General features: G+C 40.7%; 1 long non-coding RNA gene and 2 other non-coding genes across 6 annotated transcripts in view; 2 read left to right on the plus strand and 1 right to left on the minus strand.

Annotated features, from left to right (window-relative positions):
* The first annotated feature begins 30 nt into the window (after positions 1 to 30).
* LOC105084542 (uncharacterized) overlaps positions 31 to 12,870 on the plus strand; it is a 45,135-nt gene continuing 32,295 nt past the window's right edge. For 3 of the 4 annotated variants that reach the window (XR_010376731.1, XR_004131408.2, XR_004131409.2), the window contains exons 1-2: positions 31 to 91; positions 3,632 to 3,729. This is a non-coding gene — a long non-coding RNA (uncharacterized LOC105084542). Of the gene's footprint in view, positions 92 to 3,631; positions 3,730 to 6,450; positions 7,350 to 12,870 lie in introns of those variants that run through there. The other variant, XR_010376730.1, reaches the window with a different exon arrangement.
* Positions 9,356 to 9,461, plus strand: TRNAL-CAA (transfer RNA leucine (anticodon CAA)). Its single transcript has 2 exons — positions 9,356 to 9,393; positions 9,416 to 9,461. It is a non-coding gene; the product is annotated as a tRNA-Leu (tRNA).
* On the minus strand, positions 9,890 to 9,961 carry TRNAQ-CUG (transfer RNA glutamine (anticodon CUG)). The gene has a single exon. It is a non-coding gene; the product is annotated as a tRNA-Gln (tRNA).

Consider the following 12,870-nt stretch of genomic DNA (forward strand, 5'->3'; position numbering starts at 1 on the left):
GGGGCGGCTCAGGGGGCGGGGCTTGGTGCTGGCCTCAGGCCTGAACCGTTCTTTCCACAGAGGTGCTGGGAGGCGTCGCCCCCGCCTTTGGGTAGGAAGCGCAAGAGGGGAACCTCGGGGACCGGTCACCGAGGCAGGCGGTGTCCGCGGGCTCGGCGGGGACAGGGTCTCTCCTGCCTGCAGGCTCCGGGCCCAACGCCGAGCTTCCGAGGCCCTGGGCCTGGCCCCCTGGTCTTTTGTTGGGTTTCCTGTCTGGTGCCCAGGCCTCAGCTCCGGCGAGAGAAAGCTAGCTTTGTGTTGGTGTGGGAAGAAGAGCCATCTGGCCTCCCCGGGAGGCCGGAGGGATGAGGGTAGCGGACAGAGCCCCACCCCGTCTGTGAGGAGCTTTATCAAACAACCCCATTTACAGGCACTCGCAATTTCGTTTCCAAAAAGAAAGGCTTAATTATCAGGTGGCAACATTTCTGTGACAGAAAAAGACGAGCCCAATTCTGCTACTTCCTACTGTGCTTAAGCAAATTGGTTTATCACTCCGAGCGAGCTTCGGTTTCCTCTGAGGTGAAATGGGAATAATTCTACCATAGCGAGGAGGGAGGCTTCATTACATCTAGTTTTTTAACCATTAAAGTGGTTATGTAATGGAAAGGGATGTTTATCCATTAGAAGAGTAAAATACCCACTGCACAGAGTATTGAATAGAGCCTAAACCCGCTTGCTCCTTCCTGACGTAGAGGGAGATTGATGATCCTGTGGGTGACAAATGTTTGCGTTGCTCCCTCATCCCTACCTCTGAATTTCCTGTTTTCCTTTGCTATTTCCTCAGTATTGTCCTTCATTCTCTATAGATTAAATTGAATTTGGACAGCCTTGCTTTGCTTTAGCTCTCAACTTGCTTCTGTTCATTTTAATTTCCATTGCCACTCTTTGACCCAAATTATTTCAAGAATGTCAGTTTGCAAATTTTTTTAAACATGTGCCAAAATTTTTATTTAACTTATTAAGAGGGGTGATAATAAGGGAAGGTACAGTGAGTAAGATATTAATATCGGTTCAAAGCATTTCAGAACCTAGGTATTTGAAGGCAATTTAACATAGAAATGTTTTGGTAAGATAGTTTGCAAATGTTTTTTAAATGAATTAACTAACAGCTGAATGTAACCAATTCCACCAGTTTCCCTATTTCCCGTCTTTTCCTCTAACCTATTTACATAACACTTTAAGGGAGAGAACTGTCCTTAAAAATCCCCTAAAGTACTTCTTTCATTCTGTCACTTCTCAGAAACCTTCAAAGCTTCCTTTTTGCCAACAGGACATTGTTCAAACAAACCCTTGGGCCTGGGGTCCAGTCTGAGCACTTCTGGCCTCCAGCATAGGCTGACATTTCAGTCCTTTTTTAGTGCTGCCAGCCCAGCCTCTGACTCAGCATTGACAATCCTCTACAAGGACTACTCATGAATTCTACCTCTTCCTTGAAGCTTAACCTAAAGAAGCCACACTGATCTCTCACCTTTCCAGTGGGCCTCCCTTATTCATACAGAACCTCAAATTCTAGTACTTGGTTATTTTCTATCTAGACTTTCTTTGACTTTCCCTTGTGTAGTATTTTTACCTGTCTTAGAATCTATCAAGTTTCTAAATCCGAGCATACTTTTGAATAGGAAATAATTTGTGCTCTCACATAGTCCAACACTTTATTTGTAAATAAAGAAACTGAGATCAGATACTTTAGTAACCCCTTAAGGGTAGAGACTCCTCTCCAGACCTCCTCTGATCTTCATTATGCCTTGCACATAGCTTTAATCATATTGAAAGTATTTCAATACTTGTTGAATTATTGAACTAATAATCAATTAACCTAATGATTCCACTGTTAGATTTTATGCATACTTCTTAGCTTTATAACAGTTAATTCATTTGTAAAATGACAGGTGCAAATACAAATACCTGTTGGAGACAAAAAGGTAATTTAATTGAGCCAGCCAGACCAGGGTCACCATAGGGAAAGATGAGGACAGTGACTAATTGGAGATCGGATGTCCTTCCTGTGAAGCAGCTCATCATCTCTAGCTAAAGTAACCATTGAGAATGTAAGCCCAGAATATTGTCAAATTTTTGACTTTCAAAAGAAGGTAGAAATCTGTAGGTTTATGTGAAATTTATTAACTTTCAAGTCAATGCTTCATGGTCCAGGACAGCTGCTCAAGCTAACTAAAAATTATAAAAAATCATCTCTGCAAGATGAAATTGACCTCCTAATGAAAGAGTAGAAAACTAACAAGATGGCTCTTGAGTTGTTCAGGCCTGTATTTCTAGCTAAACTGATCTTATGACTAACACACTGCCCTCCCCGTGCCCTCTTTTCTTAGAGTAACTTACCTTTTTACCCTAGAGGTCTTGAAAGGTCATGGACTGAACCTCAAGAAAATGGGCAAACCCTCCTAAGTTCTTCCATAACAACAGCAAGTTATTATCAAAATAAAGAGAATGTAACACCCTGTAAAACGCCCTGATTGTTATCACCTTTTCTGTTCCATCCAGTTTTTCTATAAAATTTCAAGACCCAGCCCCAAGATGAGCTCACAGTCTGTAAGGCATTTGCTTGCTATGACTCCCTTTGCCTGGCAAAGCAGTAAAGTTGTTCTTTTCTATCCTTCCCAAACTCTACCTCTGAATCTCAATTTGGCTATCGGGGTACAGAGGCTAGTTTTTCGGCAACACTAACCTTTAGTTAGGGACTTCTGGTACAGCCGTTTATTTTCATAAGTGCTTTCAGTCTTAACACAACATGGAAGGGACTGTTGTTGACTATTTTATAGCCAGTCTCCACTCCTTCCTTAAAGTTTTGTTGACTGAAATAAATGTGCCGCCTTAAAGTTGAGAGTTATGTTTTATTTGGTGGGAGGACTTGAGCCAGGATGACAGCCTCTCAGATCACTCTGAGGGACTACTCTGAAGAGGTAGGGGAGAGGAAGTAGTATATATAGGAGCTTTACAATGAAGACCAGGTAGTTGGAACAATAAAGGATTACTTGTTATCTAAAGAAAACCAGGCATCTCAAGTTAAACAATTTAGTGCTTTTCTATGTATGGGAGGAAGCAAACATTTGGGCTCATTGAATTCATTCCTTTGACAAGCATCTAGCTATCTAGGGCCAGTATCTTGTCCTTTATTATTCTATTTCCCCTCAGAGTGTACCATTGTGAGTGGCTGCAGAGGCTGGGCTGCAGGCTTGTCTTCACTGGGGGGTGGCAGCAGCCACTGATGACTTTATGGTTTCAGCATTCTTTGTTTACTGATATGGTTTGCAGTATTTTTCGTTCACAGTTTTATTCCAGGTAGCAATATGCCCAGCTAAGAGATACTTCCCAGGCCCCTTTGCTGCCAATATTGTGGTAAATTCATGAGTGCAGTGCTGCAATACAAAATCTTGTCTAGCTGGTTATGGACATGCTCAGGAACACCAACTCACTCAGCATTTCTTTCACACTTCAACATGGCCCTGAGATTATGGGTGGCTAGTGATATCTATGTGGAAATTTTAGGGTGGGCATTCTGAGATAGCTTCTTAAAAGAAGCCTACTCAGTTGGAAAGTACACCCTTTTAACCTCCCCTCTTCCTAATTCTTTCAGCCTGGAATGTGCACATGATGGTAGGAGCTTGAGCAGCTGTCCTGGACCATGAGGCAGTCTTGAAGATGGAAGCCATCACTAAGATGGTGTAGTAAAAGGTAAAGAAGCCTGGGTCCTTATTCACTACAGAGTGCCCACATCTAGTCATATCTTTGAGAGAGACTAAAGCAACTGTCTTGTTTTGGCCACTTATTTAGATTGTCTGCATATGCAACAGAAACTAAACCTAACTAATAAATGCTATTTTTATTAATAAAATGTTTTATTTTAAAGTAAATCCCTATTTAAAAATAAGTTCCCCCTCACCCTATCTGCTCTAAGGGTGCCGGTAATTTTTACTAGTATTGGCTAAATCCAGAGGACACTTTTCAGCCTTTATCTTAATATTTCTGAGGCATTTGGCACTGTTGACCCCTTTCTCCTCGGACCATTCTTCTTCTAGGCACCAAACTGAGAAGGACCTGATAAAGCTTATGATATTTTGCTTCCCCTATCTTTTCTTTTATCTGCCTTTACCAAGTGATACTAAAGTTAGTCTGGGAAAATAAAAGTAAAAAAGAGGCAGAAAAAGCACAAGGCTACAGTAATTAAAGTAAGAATAAGCCAATAGGTCAATAGGACAGAATAGGAGAAGTAGGCTCAAATCTTTTTGTCAAACAAGTGATGTCAAACCCAATCCCTGTGCCCGATGCATAGTGAAGCCAAACAAACTAAAATGTCAGAGTTTGGAGCAGAATAAGGTTTATTGCAGGGCCGAGCAAAGAGAACTGGTGGCTCATGTTCAAAAGATCTGAACTCCCTGATGGTTTTCAGGGAAGTGTTTAAAGGCAACATTTAGGGTAAGGGCTGCAGGGTGCATGACTTTCTTCTGATTGGTTGGTGGGAGGTAACAGAGTGGTGATCCAGGAAGCTCAAGCATCAGCCTGGTTCTCTGACCAGTCTGGGGTCTCAGCTGGTAGTTGCCATCCACCACCTGGTTGAAGGCCTCGTTTCCAGCAGAACAGCTCAAAGATACATATCAGATTGTTATGTATATCCCTTGAGCAGGAACTAGGATTCTGTTTTATCTTGCTGCGCTGTTGTTTCTTGACTGCTTTCCATTTGTTTCTGCATTCCCTCATGTCCTAATTAGAAATTGTTTGGAAGCAAAGGAAGGCCTAGGAAACTGAAGCCTTTTTCTACCAACAAGAAAAAGGGGATTCAGAAAGACTTTGTCTGCCTGGGAGTGCCCTGCAGGGTCCTACTTGGTTTCAGTCCCCCCTTTTCTTTGATACTCTTCAATCTTGAGGGGCATAGGTGTGGGACGAGAAAGGGAATTAAAGTTTTAGATAGAGAGGTTAATCATAAACTCAACAGAGGAACTCGATTTTAGGGGGACTTGGCTTCAATCTGAATAAGAATTTTATAGAAGATGGAGAAACTGCAGGTTACTGTTGCATGTTCAATAACTGATCCTGGAACAGCTGGCCAGCTGTTTGGGTGGGTGGGGGGAAGATCCCATCTTACTTCTTACAGCAAAATATATACCAGATAAGTGAAAGATTTAAATTAAAAAAAAATGAATTCACAAAAGCTTTTTGGAAAAAAACTTATTAAAAAAAATCTGTTGTCTGAAAGGTCTTTCTAAATAAGACCCCAAACCCAGAAGCCACAAATGGATAAATTTGATTGTATAAAATTAAAAATAAATGACATCTATACAGAAAAGTGCCTCCAAACAGTTGTCTACAAAAAACTTAATCAGTCAATCTCAGAAAGAAATGGAAAATTTTATTAGAACCAAACTGAGGGATATAACCCAGAAACAACTTTTTAGAAGGCTCTCTGCCCATTAGAGGTCAAAGCACAGTTATTTAAGTTTTTGAGACAGAAATTAAATTAATGATGTATTAAATGATACATTAAGTGATGTATTATTGACAGTTTACACAATCCAAATCTACCTGTACAATGCAAGTAGTGGGTCATGGGTCATCATGGCCCCTCACAAGATTAAGAAGAAATGTTGTCTCCTAAGGAGGTCTGGTTAATGCAGATACACAGTACACACTAAAGGGGAGGGAGTAGGCCCAAACAAGCAAAGAAAGATTTTATGTTTAAATTTTTCTTATCTTGCTATAAAATATGATTTTTTTCATCACCGCCAAATGATAAAGGAAATTGGGAAAAGGTAGTTTTAGCAAATAAGGCAAGAGGTGAACATCCTTGAGGGATAAAATATTATCACAGTAAGTAAAAAGCAGAGAGAGGAGGGGAGCAGTGGGGAGCAAAGGTTATGACAGATGGTACAGGGGAAAAGAAACAAATTGTTAATGAATGTGTGAACATAGGTTTAACTCACTATGAATAAAATAATGGGATGCTGCTTTTAATTTATGAGGTTAGTAAAGATTAAAAAGCCTAACTATACTCAGTATTGGTGAGAACATGAGGAATGGGTATTCCAGGTCACTGTGGGAATGTATATTCAGAGAACGTTGTTGAGAGCAACTTGGTAAGAGCTAAAACACATTTTTTTAATGCATATACACTCTTTGAGCCATCTACTTCTCTCCTATCTGCACAGGATGATTGATTACATAAGGATTGTCATTATGGCATTGTTTGGATTTGTGAAATGCTGGCACCAACATAAATATACTTCCACAGGGGACAAGTTAATAAAAATACTACTCAGGCATACGATGGAATACTAGGCAGCCACCAAAAAGAAAAAGTTAGATCTATATATACTAATATGGAAAGATGTCTGTGATGTATTCATTCATTCATGCATTCATTCAAGTGTGCATTGAGTATACACTATGGCTCTGTTCTAGGCTCCAGGATACAGCAGGGAACAAAACAAAGTTCCTGGCCTCCTGGATTTGCTTTCTAGAGGGAAATAAGGACAAAAGGAAACCAAGAAATAAATATATAGTACAAAAGATGCACGAATAAAAATAATCAAGATATGGAGGATGAAGAGTGCCTGGGGTGTTATTTAATATTGAGTGGTCAGGGGAGGTTTCCCTTATGAAATAGCCAAATGGCTGCTGCAGTTTTGAGTCTCAAATCTATATGTCACAAGGTATTTATCCCAGAGAAATGAAAACCTGTGTTCACATCAAAATCAGCATGAAGCATTGTTCACAATAGCCAAACCTAGAAACAGCCTTCAGCGGTGAGTAGTTAAACAAATTGTGACACAACCATATCATGGAATACTTTTCAACAATAAAAAGGAATAAGCTATGGAAACATACAACTTAGATGGATCTCAAGGGAATTATGCTCAAAAGTCAGTCTCAAAAGGTTATATTCTGTATGATTCCATTCACAATATTTAGGAAATGACAAAATTATAGAGATCAAGAACAGAGTAGTGGTGTATGGTTTAGCAAGAAGGGGGATGAGGAGGTGTCTGTGACTATAGAAGGGATCTTTGTGATGGAACAGTTCTGTATTTTGACTATGGTGTTGATCACATGTGTTATCTATACATATGATAAAACTGCGTAGAACTCAATACACACACACAAGTGCATATAAAAGCAAGAGAAATCTGAATACGGTTGGTGGATTTTATCAATGTCAATTTCCTACTTGTGATATTGTACTATGCTATGCAAGTTGGTAACACTGGAGGACATTCGGTGAAGAGTATACTGGGTTTCTATTATTTCCTGCAACTGTATGTGAATCTACAATAATCTCAGAATAAAAAGTTAAAAAAATTTTCCGCATATCACAGCTGCCATGTCTTGTCTTTTTCCAGTCAAACAAAGCCTTGTGTTTTGCACTTAGAGGGCTCTTGGGTTCCTCAACCACTGTGGAAGATGTCTTTATTAGTCTGCTCCAGCTACCAGAACAAAACACCAGGCTGTGTGGCTCAAACAACAGGAATTTATTTTTTCAGTTTATTTTCTGGGGACTGGAAGTCCAAAGTCAAGGTGTCAGCAGAGGTGGTTTCTCCTGAGGCCTCTCTCCTTGGCTTATAGACAGCCACTTCCTCTCTGGGTTCTCACATGGCCTTTCCTCTGTGCACACTCATCCCTGGTATCTCTTCCTCTTCCTGTCCGGACACTGGTCCTACTGGACTAGGGCCCTATCCTTATGACCTCATTTAACCTTAAAAAGGATTAGCATTATGTTATTTAGCAAATCAATATATGGTTACTAATTGGGACAAGTGTTATGAAGGAAGAGACAGGATGCTATGAAAAAGAGTACCAGCAAAGGTAGGAAAGGCATCCTGAACAGCAAGGGGGAAATTATTGAAGAACCAACACAGAGCATGTGGGCCTGAAGATTATGATACCTTTGTGAGCGCTGGTACCATTTTTCTTCCATTTCTGAGCAAAATGTGAACAAGCAGATGACTCTGCTCTCCTTACAGGTGGCCCACTCCCCCCAGAATCAGCCTTCCATAAAACTTCCTTTGTCTTCCCGATACAATAATTTACTCTTTCTTTTGATATCTTTGCAACTTACACTGTGTAACACCTAACTGACATTGAATAAGACACTGTCTTATATTGTAATTTAAAATTTAATCAATGTAAAATATACAAGTTTTTGGTGTGTACCTTAATTAATTGTGACGTGTGTGTAAGTAGCCACCATCCAGATCAAAATGAAGACTATTTTCAGCATCCCAGAGGGCTCCCTCATGCTCTTCCCTGTCAATACCTACCCCTAGAGATTCCTTAGAAGAAATCACTGTCCCAAATGGCTCGAAACATCCATTAATTTCACCTGTACTTGAACTTCATGTAAGTAGAATCTTACAGTAAGCTCTTTTTTGTGTTTGGCTTTTTTTTTTTATGTCTGTAAAATTTATTCTTTTCTATAGCAGTAATTAAATATTTTTTTCTGCTGTGTAGTGATTCACTATATGAGTATGTCACAATCTAATCATTTTGCCCTTGATGGTTATTGACTTATCTTAAGTTCTTGGGTTTATTGGGTTTGGTTATCTAATGTGGAAATCTAGTCTGTGGTTCTTTATCCCTGGGATCGATGTCTACTGACAAACCTTAAACCTCCTTTCTGAAGTAGACGGAGAGGGGATACGTGCATGTGGAGTTCCGGGAGACTGCTGGGGAAGGGGTCTGGGAATTTGGGCTCACTGCCAACATTCCCTCCGCGCAGCTCTGAATTTTCACTCCCGCCTTTCTGCTCCCCCTGATCCGGCCAACTCCTCCAACTTACGTCAACAACCAGCCTTCACGTTCAAGGCTCCTAAATCCCACTCACCTGGCCCCTCTCTAGTCTGTACTAACACGCTGCTTTTCCCCCTACGTCTACAATGGTTCGCTCACTTCTTCCCCACTGAACTCCCGCCAGTTCGGTTGGTTTGACAAGCATCTTCTTGGGAATCCAGCCCGCGTGCTCAGTGTTCTTTCTTGTAATGAATAGATCAAGGGTGTTCTCTCTTGTCCAGTCTGGAGTCGGTGCCGGGATGCTAGGACCCTTGCACCTCAGTGCACTGGAGCGTGCAGGGTAGAGCAGAGGGAAGGGAAGGGAGAGAAATGTCAGTTGCACCCCAGAGTAAGAGGAAGGCCTCACAAGTTCAGCCGAAGTTCCAGACTTTCCTGAAAAAGAAGGTTCAGTTAATTTATAAGGATTTACGTTTCTATTTCTTGGATAAATCCTCAACTGTAAAGGAAGTTGAAAGCTCATGGTGAATGCACATTCATCATAATTGAAGATTTTTCTCTTTTCACAAATTAGACTTCAGCTGTCAGGATGGCCGAGTGGTCTAAGGCGCCAGACTCAAGCATTGCTTCCTCAGTTGGAGGATTCTGGTCTCCGAATGGAGGCGTGGGTTCGAATCCCACTTCTGACATGCTGTTTTTTCCTCTCCTGCTCTAATCAACTGCGTTTGCAGCCATTATTTGATTCCCATTCATTCTTTACTTTTTCCTTTTCTGTCCTAACGACATACCTTCAATGAGGTCTGATCCCTTTCTTTTCCGTTTTGATTGCTACTTGTTACGGATCACGTTATGCTCTGTACTCTGGTTTGTTTACTAAAGGCGCTTTTCCTGAACGCTTATATCCCCCCGTGGAGTCCCGGAAGAAAAAGTCTGGGGGGAACAGAAAGACATATATACAGACTGGGTGATTATAGTCTGGTCCTGAGCTCACGGGCCAGTGGGACCGTAGTCTCGTGTCCTTTCTCACTGCCCGAGTTCAGCAAAAATGAAAATATGGGAACTGAAAGCAGTTTGGTTCACTCTGTTATGTGATAGAACGAAAAAAGAAGAGCAGGGAAGGTTCCACCGAGATTTGAACTCGGATCGCTGGATTCAGAGTCCAGAGTGCTAACCATTACACCATGGAACCTCTCTTAGCTAAGCTTTTGCACACCGTCTTCCTGATATCTCTTTCTTTGTGATTTCTTTTTTTTTTTTTTAAATTGAGATATAATTGATGTACAGTATTACATTCGTTTCACGTATACAACACAGTGATTCAAAATTTTTATGGATTGTACTCCATTTAAAATTATAACCTTGTGCTTAAGATTTTTTTTAAATGAAAGAGAGGTATAAAATACAATTTAAAATGAAACGCCACTTTAACAAAGTTCTGCCTCTTTTTCCTAATTGATTTTTTTTTTTTAATTTATGGGACTTTTTTTTTTTTTGGAGATGAAAAATCTCTCCACTTTTCAGCAGAACGATGAGGAAAAGCCAAACGCTAGTGTGTGAGGTGAATGGGAGGGAACTTTCACTGATTGTTTCCATGACACTTCTTCCCAGGTTTCTTTCCCTCCATGTAAGGGGAAGCAGGAACTTGAGAATAGTTACCTCTAATGGTTTTGATTTTGCCTTCATTTCTCAATCACACAAAGGCAAATTAGATTTCATCTTACTTACAGTTCAAAGGAGAGAAAAGAAAAATATATTTTTCCCCTACATCTTTGCTTATTCGTTCTAGGATACCTGCAGACGTCTCCACAGCAACCTGAGTTTCTTGGTGCTTCCTGTTCAGCAGTAATCATGAACTTGCCGTTTTAATATCTGTCCTCCTACTCTGAAATGACTTAAGTGCAAGACCAGCTTTCATTCCTCTTTGACACGCTAAGGTCTGGTACATAGTAGAAGCTTAATCAATGTCTTGTTGCATGAACACGTAGATGGAAAGATGAATGAATGAATTTTAATGAATGAACGAATGAACGAGTGAATAAATATTCAGATAGTCCAGCATGGGCCTCTTTTTGAAGGTTTCTTTTTCCTTCTCTCCATAGGATAAGTCTGACAAGTAAAAGGAGCATGACTGTTGCTTTCCACCCCCCCCCACCCCCCCTTTCCAGATCCTAGCTTCCAGGTGGACATTCCAGTGTTCATATGGCCCCACAAATAGTGTGTCCTCTGGTGTGGATGGCCAAGAGCGAATATCATAGGGTTGGACATAGTCATTCGTTTTTGGTTTTGTTTTGTTTTTAATCTTAACTTTATTAATATAATATGATTATTTACCTATCACTGTAAGAACATATAATAAAGAGGTTATATTCATAGCATGACTGGAAGAAATACTCAGGTATAAAGTACTACTTTAGTCAGTCTAAATGTTAATTACTGGCCATCTACTCTTCATGTGCCTCTGATAGCCTTCCAAAACTGAATTGCTTAGGAATCCCTGAATAATTTCATGGCATTCATCCTTTTGTTGCATCTCCAACCAAGCAAGGTGACTGTCACAGAATAGCTGCTTAATAAATACGGGTTGAAACGAATATATCTGTTGAGAGGTGGGGAAGGAAGCAATGAAATTCTAAGACTTTTGGCCAGGTGACTATAACTTTCTCCTAAGTGTCTGCACCCTCCCTCCCCACACATAAGCTCTCCATTCTATCTTCATTAAGACCACTGAGGAGAATGACTCAGGGAAGAGATGACTGAGCCCCACAATCCAGAAGCAATCTCTCCCTTGGTAATCTGAGCTAAATTGGTTTACAGTCATCTGGTAGCAGAGCTGAATCCAGAAAGACTAAGTCAGTGTGGCATAATCAGCAGTCCAGAACTGAGGTCAGCTGGAGTGTCCTGTAGAAATGGGGCTTCAGAACACATGACCCTTCAAACTGAAGATCTCCAGGTCTTTCTGTTTTGCTCACTTCACAAATTAGAAAGATACTCTTTCGTATGTTAATTTATTCGTTGATACTTACCACAAATATCTATGTAGTTTTCATGATGCAGGAAAGCAAGAAAAATACGGTTCTGTATCTGAAAAAACTTATGATACATAGGGAAAAGCAGACAATTGCACAAAAATTTCCAAAAATTATGATAAATGCTAAAATAAATGGTGATCGGGTGATAACTGAACATAGCCAGTTCATGCCAACAGGAATGCCTAATTAAGAGCCTGCCAGAGGAAGGGACGGCGGCGCTGGGGCCTGTTGCCTTGCATGTTCCATTTCTCCTTTGCAGTACTTATCAGATTGCGATTTAAAAAATTATTTATAAATTTGTGAATTCACTTATTTGATTTATAAATACATCTCCAGTCATTCTAACACCACAAACAAAAGTGTCTAAAGTAAAATTTATAATCTCCCTCTTTCCTGTCCTCTGACACTGTTATCACTAGGAACAATTTGAAATGTGTCCTTTTATACATTGTACTATACTGTTCGGTAACATTCTTTATGTTGATAACAATATATCCATCATGTCATTCTTAGTTCAATTGCATTCTTTACCGTAGAAATTGTGTCATCTTGGGGTCATTATGCGTTCTATGTTTGTCTCACTACTAGGCACCAGGGCGGGGAAACCCTCTCCTCTGTTCCCTTCCTTATCCTCAGTGCCTAATTGTAATTCTGGAGGGAGAGATCAAGGGAGGCTTCCAGGAGAAGGCAACTACCTAGCTGAGGTGTAGAGGATAAGAAGCTTTGAGAGAAGAGAGAATTGCTTAGAGCAGATGCTGAGAGCGCCCAGTGGAAGTCGCAGAGGAGCCCAGAGGCGGGGGAGCGCCACTAGTTCGTGTGAAGTGAGAGGCGGTTGAGTGGCAAGGCGAGGCGCCTTGCGGAGAGTCGCTAGAGCTTAGACCAGTTTAATTAGGATTCAAAATGAGAAGGCTGCTGGGATGCTGAGAACTGCGGCGGGGCAGGACCTGTCTCCACTGGTAAGTGGATACAGGGAGACTGACAGCCCCTCATTCATGAGTCCATCATTTATTAAATAATGTAATAAGTAAGTACTACTGTATCTATGGGGCCTAAGTAAGTAGCTGGCATT

This window comes from Camelus dromedarius, chromosome 19, assembly GCF_036321535.1.
Source record: "Camelus dromedarius isolate mCamDro1 chromosome 19, mCamDro1.pat, whole genome shotgun sequence".
NCBI classification, from domain to species: Eukaryota; Metazoa; Chordata; class Mammalia; order Artiodactyla; family Camelidae; genus Camelus; species Camelus dromedarius.